The 12,302-nt window shown below is 41.9% G+C and overlaps 1 pseudogene; it reads right to left on the reverse strand.

The window, feature by feature from the left end:
- Nucleotides 1-3,581: 3,581 nt before the first annotated feature.
- LOC114053337 lies at nt 3,582-5,516 on the reverse strand (annotated as a pseudogene).
- Between the last annotated feature and the right edge of the window lie 6,786 nt (nt 5,517-12,302).

Here is a 12,302-nt window from a genome sequence, read left to right on the forward strand (position 1 = left end):
ATAAACAAAATGCTAGTTAATGGTGAGGTCATGGGAAGGGGGAGAGATACTGACCCTCATGTAAAAGATGGCACTGAGGAAACTAGGGATTCTCAGAGACAGAGGTGGGAATGGAATGCACTCTAGCCATGGGGAACTGCCTTTGCAAAGGTTTGTAAATGGGAAATATTTTTGTGTGGGAAGTTTTATCTGTAATGCACAACAAGGCCAATTTACATGGATAATGGGGGAGATAAGTAAACAAATATGTACAAATTAAGCTATATACAGGACAAATGGGGCACAATTAAGAAAGGATAGGCATTAGAATTAAAAGGGTTTGAAAAAGACTTCCTGTAGAAGGGAGGATATTAGCTGCGGATTGAAGGAAGCCAGGAGAGGCAGGGTTGAGGAGGGAGAGCATTCCAGGCAGGGTGGACAGCCAGAGAAAATGCCCAGAGCTGAGAGATGGAGTGTCTCGTTCCTGGAACAGCAAGAAGGGTAGGGTCTGACTCAGCAGGGAAGGAGCTGCAAGAAGACTGGAAAGAAAGCGAGGTGCGGGTAGGTTATAAAGGCTTTGATCGACAAACAAGATTTTGTATTTGACTGTGAAGGTGACAGGGAGACACTGGAATTTAGTGAGTAAGGGGGCAACTTGGTCAGTCCTGAGCTTTAGGAAAACCACTTGGTGGCTGAATGGAGGATGGGTTAGAGCAGGGAGAGACTTGAGGCAGGCAGACCCACCAGCAGGCCAAGTGTGAGGTGATGAGGGATGGCAGTATCAGAGAAGAGAAGGGGGCATAGGTTAGAGATGTTACAAAGGTAAACTCTCCAGGCCTTGGCAACATATTGGATGTGGTGGGTGACAGATATTGAGGAGTTGAGGGTAACTCCTAGGGTGCAAGTGTGAGGACTGGGAGGATGGGGTTGCCCTCTCTTGTAACAGGGAAGGCAAGAGGGAGAGCAGGGTTTCAGAGGAGATAATAAGGAGTTTGCTTTGGACATATTGAGTTTAAGATAGTTGCTGGACATCCAGTTCAAGATGTCTGAAAGACAGTTGGAAATGGGAGATCAGAATTCAGTAGAGAGGCTAGGGAAGGATAGGTAAATTAGAGAATCATCAACATAAAGATGCTAATTAAATCCATGGGAGCTGATGAGATCACAAACACAGAAGAGCACCCCACAGAGAACCTTGCAGAACATTTCTGGTTAGAAGGTGTGAACTGGATGAAGATCCAGCAAAGGAGACAGAGAAGGAGCAGTCAGATAGGTAGGAGGAGAACTGGGAGAGAGGGTGTTCAGAAAACCTAGAGAGAAGAAAGTATCAAGGAGAAGAAAGTGGTTAAGTGTCAAAGGCTGCAGAGAGGTCAAGGAAAATGAGGACTGAGCAAAGCTATGGATTTCGCAATTAAGAGATCATTGGTAGCTTTGGAGACAGCAGTTTCATTGGAATGATGAGATCCAGAAGCTTGATTCTAAGGGATTATGAGAGAGTGAGAGGAGAGGAGATGGAGGCATCTATTGTAGACAGTCTTTTCAAGTATTTTAGTCATAAAAGGCAGAAGATATGTAGAATGAAAGTTATTGGGGATGGAGGGATCAATGGAGGGTTTTTTTTTTCATAATGGGAGAGACTGGACATATTTGTAGTTAGTAGGAAAGAGCCAGTACACAGGAAGAGAATGAAAATAAGTGAAAGAGTGGGATGACATGTGGAGACAATCTGTTGGAGGATATGAGATGGAGCAAGACCACTTGAACTGGTAGAGAGCGGGGCTGGCCATTGTAAAGAGTAAGGCTACTTCGTCATATGAAACAGAGATAAAGGAAGATGTAATGGCAGGAGACATCTTGAGTGGTGTAAGATGAGAAAGAGGGGAGAAGAGAAAACTCATGGCCAATGGTCTCGATATTTTCTGTAACATATGAGGCAAGGTCCTTAGCTGAAAGGGTGGGAAGAGGTGAAGCCATGGAAGATCTGAGGAGATGAAAATAATTAGAAGAGCCTCTGGGGAGAGTGGAACAGTGAGTTGATTATGCAGATATACAAAGATTGCATAGCAGCAGTGAAGGCCCAGTTGAAGTTGTATAACACAAATTGTAGTGAATCCAGTCAGAGAACAGTTGTATAATTTTCACCACCTTGGTTCAACAGCAGGTATGTAAGACCAACGGTGGTGAATGGTGGTAGTGATTCAAGGCTGAAGCTTGGCAGTGCATAATTGGTGAATTGATAAGAGGACTAGAGATTCAAGAGAGGAGGACAGTGTAGAGTTGAATTGGTTCATCATCAAGGAGTCAAGATGGGGAAAAAAGGAGAGGGTGGTTAGTGTAGGTGAGATGTCCTGGGATAGAACTGAGGGGTCGAGGGATTGGAGGTCAAGGTGATGACAAAGAATTAGTTTTCGTGCACATGTGAAAGGAGCTCAATGGTATGACCACCTTGAAACTGCCAGTATAGAATATTTGAAATAACAAAGAATTCTAGATCGAGCATTACACACACACACACACACACACACACACACACACATTTTGCTTTCATATTAAAAATTATTTAGGGAGATGATATTTCATTTATAATATCAATTCTGAGGCAACATTAGAACAAATGCATACTCAGCTGGTTAATAAAAGAAATCATATTGGTTACAACACAAATATTTTGAAACTCCTTTAGTTTACAAGCTGCTCGTTCTTTTCAACGGGTCTATGAACATCTCATTCATCAGTCCATGCCAAATAAGCGTTCAAATTCTTATAAGGAAGAAAAATCCAACAAAAAGGTATGAGAGAAAAGAAAGATTGCTGTTAGCATTCCTAAATGGAACTCTTTTATAGACTCCAAGGCAGATTTTCAATGTGTTTTCAAAGAAGCCCACATTTTCACAGGCACAATTTCTGTGTCTGCAATTACCTACTTTAAAACATATATAGCTTGTAGGGCTCTAAAGAGGAGCTTCCAGTAGGAAAATTTGGCCCTACATACCATTTAATATAACACAACAAACCTTTTTTGTTGTAGTCAAAATTTTATTAAAAAAAAAACCAAGATAATGATTTTAAATAATAAAACATGGTCTATTCTAGACATTTGTTGGTATCTTTAAAGACAGTTTATTAAACTTAATTTGGACTAGTCCCATTGTGTTGTGATGTTCTCTACACCATTTGTATTCTTTCCATTTCATAATTATTCCATACCAACCTAAGTGAAGCTTCACTTGTAAGAGCTAGACTCCACTACTTGCAAAAAGCACACGTACAGAACAGTAATTTTCCATATCTACAAAATGTAAGAAGTCCGTTCAGCCTTTTTGGGTTTGGTTACATTGCACACACCGAGGCTTCATTTCAGCAGTGCAATGAATGGCATCAACCAAACTTGACTAAACACAAACCAAATACTAACATGGTGAGCAAAATTAAGCTGTGTAATAGTGATTTAAAAAGAAACATTTAGTGGGTCACAACTAGACTGGGTTTCATTGTGCAACTATCAGGAAACATTACTACTCGATTCACATAAGAAATGGAACATGGATAAAAAAACAGGAGTCTTCCTGATTCCAAGCCCAGTGCCCTATCCACTATGCCACCTAGCTGTCCCCATAAACAAGTTTTGAAAAGCATAGAGTGCCACTCTGGATATGGCTGAGTTGAAAAAGCCAAATATAAACCAGGACAGATAATGACACATGCAAATTACTATGATATCCCACTGAAAGACATGGTGAGCTACCCATCCAATAATTAAACTGGCGACACAGCATTCAGAAAATTGGCTCACAAATTATTGTTGCAGGCAGCATATTAATTCCTAATTTGGTCCACTTGATAATTCCCAATTGAAACTAATTGAATGAGACCCAGAATTTTGCATTGCAACTTGAGTGGCCATAGCAAATCTCCCAACTTTAGTCAGCTATTGCTTTAGTCATAAAGTAATTTTCAGCAACATACTGGGTAAAAGCTATAAGCTCTCCAGCTTGATCTAATACATCTTTCCTCATCAGATACGACATTCCTGTCACACATTTGAACCCAGTAACATTAGCTAAGATAATTTTTGTTGTTGTTCAGTCATGTTCAGTATTTGCTGTTTCCTTCTCCAGTCCATTTTACAGATGAGGAAAGTGAAGCAAACAAGGTTAAGTGACTAGCCCAGGGTCACACAGCCAGGAAGTGACTGAAGCCAGATTTAGTCAAGAAGGATAGTCTTTCTGACTCCAGGCCCAGTGCTCTGTGCATTATGGCACCACCTAGCAGCCCCAAGGAGATATAGGACCTTGGATGTGAAATTCCAAAATATATTTGTTCTGTTGTTTGTCCTTTGTTCTCGAAGAGGACCATGACATCAAGAAGGTGATGTCATGACTTGCAATTGAATTGGATTTGAGGGAGGGAGGGCTGTGCAAAGTCACCAGCCTCACTTTCTCCTCCAGAGCCATCTGTGTCCAGTGGCCAGATAGAGACTGGGACAACTGGAGATGGCCCTAAATGCAGTGAAAGGCCTTGGACTTTTTAAGCTAAAGTCTTTAATTTAATAGGTCTCAGTTTGACTGAGATAACACCCATTCAGTGATTAAGATTAGGTAAGAAAGGGGGCAAGGAATGGCCTCTTTTACCTAGTTAAAAAAAAAAAAGTCAATCTGGGAGGGGAAGACCCTCAGGGTTTCTGGCCAAAACAGAAACAGTTCATATTTACACTCACTCTGAGCCAACATGGTTCAAACAGTGAGCAAGTGGGGCTTGGGCTGGGCCCTACGATTGGGAAGACAATGAGAGCCAGAGTGATTTGGGGTTACGGCATGGTCCTTAAGGAAAAAATCCAGGCTGTAAACCTGAGAGGAAGGGAAAGGAAGGAAGGGGGGAAGGAAGGAAGGAAGGTCAGACGGAAGGACAGAAGGAAGGAGGGAGGGAGGGAGGAAGGAGGAAAGGAAAAAAGGAAGGAAGGAAGGAGGAAAGGAAGAAAGGGGGGGAGGAAACCAATCTGTTCTAATGCAGCAGCAAAACCCTGTCTGTCTGTAATATAGGGTAGACCACCAAGCCCACTTTTTGTGTTATTTGATTAACCAGATACCTAAGTGTGTCTGGAATTACTTTGGCTCCACTATCTCAAATCCATAAGGTCATATTTTGCAACTTTATCTCCTGGCATTATTAATTTTGGGATTAATCCCAACCCTCTTACCACTTACAAACAATCTAGCAACCACATTCGGCTGTCTGCTAAGAAGCTTTTTACATATATAAATAGCTGGATCACAGTGATCTTGTACACAAAGGATATTTGGGATAATCCAATTCAAAGAACGTTTCTAACTTGTTGATAACTTGGCTCCACACCGGTCGATGGTTTCATCGGGGCAATACCAGGGAGTTTGCTATATCGCTGTTTGTGTGTGCTCTTCTTGTGGAGATATAATCGTGTGTACATAATGGGCATGAAATAAATGAATGGGCCACCGTACGATGAAGAGGATGAAGCCCCAAACGGCGATTCCCTCTTGGGCCAGGCCCAACACCGCCATCACCGTGACGCATTTTCCCCGCGACGGCGTCGGTGTCATTACGTAATCAGCGCAGCTACCTTCTCAGACGGCTGCTCGAGAAGCCCAAGTCTGGCTTGCGGGGCTAGCTCCTAGAGGGGAGGGGGTAGAGGAGTGAGGAGGGGGATGGGAGCAGGGCTGGCGGGAGGAGGGAGGAGGCTAGGGCCCTAGGCTGAGACTGAAAGTGACGCGAACGGCCGAACCGCTCCGGCGCGACCTCCGCGGCCCTTTAAGGACTACAATCATTCATTAAGTAGCTACTGTGGGCGGCTTGGTGGCGTAGTGTAGGACCTGGATATAGGCAGACCTGAGTTCAAATCCTGAGTGAAACATTAACTAACTGTGTGACCCAGGTCAGCTCACTTAACCTCTGCCTCAGTTTCCTCATTTCTAAAATGGGAATAAAAGTAGCACCTACCTCACGGGATTGTTGTGAGGATTAACTGAGATGATATTTGTTAAAGTGTTTATCACAATTCTTGGCACCGAGTAGTACCTTAATAAATGCTTGTTTTTTTTTTTAATCATTGTTAGACACTAAGGATACAGAGGCCTAAATGAAAAACAGTCTCTTCCCTTAGAGAGCTTACTTTCATAAAATAAGAGAATAGTAATACCTAGGTGGGAGAGGACAACAGTGAAGCCGTGGCCTAAAAGGGTCACCTGAACCTCACCCTTTAGGAAGCTGAGGATTCTAAGAGATAAAGGTGCAGAGGAGGTGCATTCCAGGTTTAACCATTTTCGAGAGTTCCTGAGGGAGTTTAGGCCCTGGTGGTATCTCTATGGTAGCATTGCTATAATAACCACGCTTGTGCAGTGATACCCCGTAGCTTGGCTACTGCCCCAGCGGCGTCCTTGGTGTCCTCCTCCCCATCCTTGCTACAGGTTAGCTTTGGAAACATACAGAGGAAAGGCCTAAGCCTCTTCTGATAAGAAAGAATGCCATTCCCCTGTTTGCCCACAATAGGCCTTAGTTTACCCTAATAGGCCACAAAACTGTCCATGGGACTTGTCCATGTCCCTGCTCCTAAGTCACCTAAGGGCATTTAAAAAATCCCACCAGGGGCAGCTAGATGGCACAGTAGATAGAGCACCACCTCTGGATTCAGGAGGACCTGAGTTCAAATGTGGCCTCAGACACATAACACTTACTAGCTATGTGACCATGGGCAAGTCACTTAACCCCATTGCCTAGCCAAAAAATAAAAAAAAATCCCACCCATGTGGAGTCCAAGTACCTCCAACTAGGTGGATTTGTGAAGACTACTGAGTCTCCCTACCTTGCCCAGGTGACCAGTCACATTTCCTTATGGAGGCAAGGGAGGCCACAGCCAGAGAAGCTTAATGCCTCTGTATTCTTTTTTTTTAAAATATATTTATTTTGTTAAATATCTCCCAATTATATGTACAAATATTTTAACAATTTTTTAAAATGCTGAGTTAAAAACATCTCCCCCTTCCTTGGGAAGGCAAGCAATTTAGTATCAATTACACATGTGAAGTCATGAAAAACACATTTCCATAGTAGCCATGTTGCAAAAAGAAAAAAAGAAAAAAAAACAAACGAAAAATAAAGAAAATAAAAACAGTATGCTTCAATCTGCACAACTCCAGTAACAATGCATTAGTGTCCAATGATTCCACATCCCTTCCAGCATTTGTCATTTTTCTTTTCTGTCATGTTAGCAAATCTGATAGGTGTGAAGTGGTACCTCAGAGTTGTTTTAAATTGCATTTCTTTAATCAGTGATTTAGAATATTTTTTCATGAAAAAATGCTTGTTCATTTCCTTGGACTATCAAATGGGGACTAGCTCTCATTCCTATAAATTTGGCTCAGTTCCTTATTTATTTGAGAATTGAGACCCATATCAGAGAAACTTGCTCTAAAAATTTTCCCTCAGTTTCCCATTTTCTTTCTAATTTTGGCTGCATTCATTGTTTTTTCAAAAGCTTTTTAATTTCATGGAATCAAAATTATCTATTTTACTTTCTGTGATGTTTATCTAAAATTCTTCCCTTATCCATAAATCTGACAGGTACATTGTTCTATGCTCCCGTAATTATAACACCCTTTGTATCTAAAACTTTTATCCATTTTGACCTTACCTTGGTATATGGTGGTGCCTCTGTATTCTAGTCGCATAACCTTGCAGTGTGAGGGTAAAGTAAACTCCCTTTTGTTAACTATTCAATGACCCAGGGGTCCTCAGGAAGTATAACATTTTAGAACTAGGCTAGAGGTCTCTACCTACATTCCAGCTTGTCACTGTGTTTTGACCCCATGCCAAGGTAGCCAGTACCCTCTCCTCAGCAGTAAGGACACCCATCATTAGGAAAGGCAGATAGAGGGGAGGAATCTAAGATTCCCAAAAGGAACCTCTCTCTCCTTCTTAATCCAGGGTACATTAAAATTTGCTAAGGAAGGTTTATTAATTTTTTACATGTAAAATGAAGATGTTGGAGTTGATGGTCCCTGAGGTCCCTTCCAAACCTAGATCTGTGATACTATGACCTTCTTTAATTCCAAGAGATTGTTGATTTAATTCAGGTTAAAAATCTTTCTTTGTTTACTCCACATTTATGCATTAGGCCCACTCTTAATAGTTGGTGTAATTGTAATTGAGATGAGATGAGATAGTCTTATGCTTGCACTACAATTGAGTTTCTGGAAGAATGTGGCAAATTAGTACTTGGTCTCAAGAGCTTTCTTCTGTGGTGCTTAGGTAGGATGAATTTGAATGCCTAGTGCTCAATTCCTGGTTTGGGCAAGGAAATCATCTAGCCCAGCAGTTTGCCCCTTCTGGCTTGATTCTGAGCCCAGAGAGTTCTTTCTGTTGTCTTTGCTCCCTGTCCTCAGGGAGAAAAGGCTGCCCCAGGCTGGGCTCATTCTTCTCTTCTCCAGGGCAACTAAGTGCCTTAGCTCCCCCAGCTCAAATGGTCAAGGCCTTGTCTGCAAGGGTGTGGCCAAGGTGATGATGGGGGATGGGATTTGCACTGGACCTCTAAAAGGAAAAGATCATGTCTTTGGGACCTGGACCCCAAAGCCCCTGAACCCAGATCTCTGGCATTCACCTGAGGTACCCTGCCTATCCAAGTCAATAACCCTTTTAAATGCCCTTTTATTGTGGCCCTCATTATCTGCACCTGGCCCACCCCAGGCTACTTGCCACTCTGAGATCCCATCCAGATCTTCCCACAGTCTTTCTGTATAAAAATATCAATTTTATCCTCATCAAATGCTCAGATTCTTAAAATCTGGCTTGCTTGTATTTGTATCACAAATAGCAGATTCACTAGGAGTCTGGCCTGCTTCTATTGGTATTACAATAAACTTGCTACTTGGACTGAAAGAAGGCTTGAGAGGTTGGATTCTTTTGTGGCAGACCTGTGCCCTATACCCTTGCATTTCGGGGTTCCCAGCACCTATAGACTACAACAGTGGTACCCCTCTGCCCATGCCCCCTCCCTGAGAGCAGTTTGGCCAACACTGAGAGGGGCGAAAGTATCTTCCTTCCTAGGGTCCTCTTGCTGAAGCCTGAGGGTTTAGTGTGGGGACTGTGGCAGAGTGCAGAGGAAGTGCAGAGCTGATTCTGGAATCCCTGCAGCCTGCAGGGTCCTCTCCTGACTTGGTGCTTCCAGGGGTCCTCAGGAGGTATAACATTTTAGAACTAGGCAAGAGGTCTCTACCTACATTCCAGCTTGTCACTGTTTTTGACTCCATGCCAAGGTAGCCAGTACCCTCTCCTCAGCAGTAAGGACACCCAAATGTTAGCCCCGTAAGATCTATTACTCACATACACAGATGGACCCTTAGAAAAATGTTTCTCAAAGTTTTTGGTTTCTGAACCCCTTTCAGTCATTTCAGTTGTGCCCAACTCTTCCTAACTCCATTTTGTAGTTTTCTTAGCAAAGATACTGGAGTGGTTTGCCATTTCCTTCTCTAGTTCATGTTACAGATGAGGAAACTGAGGCAGAAAGAGGTGAAGTGATTTGCCCAGGGTCACACAGCTTGTAAGTGTCTGAGACCAGATTTGAAGTCAGGTCTTCCTGACTCCAGACTGGGCACTCTATCCATTGCACCATCTAACTACCTGAACCCTTTTACACGTTTAAAAATTATAGAGGACACAAAGAGGTTTTTTTTTTTTTAATTTTCACTGTATTAGCAATGAAAACTGATAAAAGTTTAAGATATGCATTTATTAATCTATTATAAAATAACAAGGATAAACTCATTATATGTTAATATCAAACAGATCATATATATGTATATGTGTGCATATGTATATGTGTATATATGCATGTATTTATGTGTGCATATATATACATACATATATACATATATACACACACATACACACATATATATGTATAGTGTCAACCTACAGAGTTTGGTCTAAGAAAGACAAACGAAATTAGGTGGTATCCATTGCTAATTTCTCTCAAAGCGGGCGGCATGCGTGGGAGCCTATCTAGAACTGGGCTCCTTTTGGGGTTAGGGTGCACAGTTTATATAGGGTACACAGGGGCTGATGTCACCATATCATCATTTCACCTCAGGACAGAGGAAATACTCTTTTATCAGACCACCTCCCAGATTTGGGCTATCCAGACAAAAGAATCTGTCTCCACCCAAACTTGAGTAGAACACAATGGGCTTCCCTACCTTAGATTAAATTACTTTAATGAGTGAGCTTGGGTAGGGGCTGCCTAGGATAAGCAGAGTCAATGCAATCTCATTATTAGTAATGTCCTTCTGACGAAAAACTGAACTTAATGTGTCAGGACTTTGGAAAAAGGGGCCTGGGGGAAGCTCTGAATCTCTAAGATAATGATTATTAATAATCATTTTTCACCATATATATCATCATATATAATGTAGTCATATATATAGATATAGATATAGATATAGATATAGATATATATGACTAATGGCCATTCTCTAGGTAATAGGTAAGTATCAAATTAAAAGAACAAAAAAGTCTCCAAAGAAGATGGCAAAGTATTCACAGCCACATTAATCTTAAAAGCAATGCATATTAAAGTGCTCCTGGGGGCAGCTAAGTGGTGCAGTGGATAGAGTTCTGGCCTTGGAGTGAGGAGGACATGAGTTCAAATCCAGTCTCAGACACTCGACACTTACTAGCTGTGTGACCCTGGGCAAGTCACTTAACCCCAACTGCTTCGCCAAAGAAAGCAAAAAATAAAAAATAAAATAAAATGATCCTAAGGTTTCACCTAACATCCTGCAAGTTGACAAAGATGACCAAAAAATAGGCAATAGTCAATTGACCATAGTCAATGTTGGAGGGCTTGTGGAAGGACAGGCATACAAATACATTGTTGGTGGAGCTGTGAAATGGTACAACCACTTTGTAAAACAATTTGGAATTAGGCAAATAAAGTGATTAAGCAATCTATTCCCTTTGATCCAGAGATTACTAGGGAAGAAAGTATGGATAAGAAGAAAGTACTTAAATACACCAAAGTCTATATAACAACACTTTTTGTGATAGCAAAGAATTGGAAATAAAGTAGATGCCCATCAACCAGGGAATGGCTTAACAAATTGTGGCACATGAATGCGATAGAAGAATACTGTGCTATAAGAAATGATGTGTAGAATGCATACAGAGAAGCATGGAAAGACCTAATGAACAAATGCAGAGTTAAGCAAACAGAGCCAAGGAAACAACAGACACAATAACTACAACAAACTAAATAAAAAACAAAAACAAAAACAAAACAAAACAAAACAATACTATGCCAAAAGAATCAAAAGGGAATGTACCAATATTATATAGATCAAGCATGACTTTAATGAAGAGATAGGAGAAGCCATCCCCAACCTTTCTCTTCATGGAGATGGGAATTCCACAGGTGTTAAACACTGCATATGTTGTTGAACTTTTTCAATGTGTCTCTCAGGTCAGGACTTTTATTTCCTCTTTTAAAAAATTCTATTTGTTGTATGGGATGTCTCTCTGGGAGGGTGAGTGGTAAGGATACTGGGGATAACTGTGATAAGATAGAAAACTTTAATAAAAACTTATTTTTTAAAAAAAGAAAATAACATAACTTTCTTGCAATGGAATTGTTTTCCTTTGTAAGTCTTGTGCATTTTATCTGATGCATTTCACAACATTATTCTGAGAAGGGGGCCCCTAGGCTTCAGCAGAACTCCCCAGGGATCCATGGTACCAAGAAGAGGTAAGAGGCCCTGTCTTACAGCAACTAGAGAGAAGCAAAGCAAAACCCTAACAATGCCAAGAGAAGGCCCAAGCCTTGACTATGGAGTCAGCCCGGGCCCTCTCTGTCTCAATTGCCTGGCCACTGCAGGAGGATCTCCTTGCATTCTGCTGGTGGAGCTATCCCCATCTGTCCAGGCTTGAGCATGACTGGAATGCCGCACTTCTTATTTACTGTCTTCTTACTGTCCTGAGCCAATTTCCTGCCTAGGAAGCTTGAATGCTTGCTGGAGGTCCAGTGGACAGGTTTCCCTTCAGTCATGGCCCTTTCAGCGCCTGGCTTCCTGGGCTTTCCCACATGCAGTTAGTTGCACAGGCTCTCCACCTGGGTGCCATCCTTAGCTCCTCACTGGTACTAACCCCATACAGCCAATCTGTAGCCAAATTTTGTTCCTATTAGCTTCTGTGAACCAGCCAGGGACCTCCCCAAACCAGCTGAAACCTTCCTCACCTGAAAAAGGCCTAAAACCTGGATTGGCCAATCAGGAGAAAGACAATTTTTGGCCCACTCTGAACTT

Source organism: Vombatus ursinus, unplaced genomic scaffold, assembly GCF_900497805.2.
Source record: "Vombatus ursinus unplaced genomic scaffold, bare-nosed wombat genome assembly UNPS02004080.1, whole genome shotgun sequence".
NCBI classification, from domain to species: domain Eukaryota; kingdom Metazoa; phylum Chordata; class Mammalia; order Diprotodontia; family Vombatidae; genus Vombatus; species Vombatus ursinus.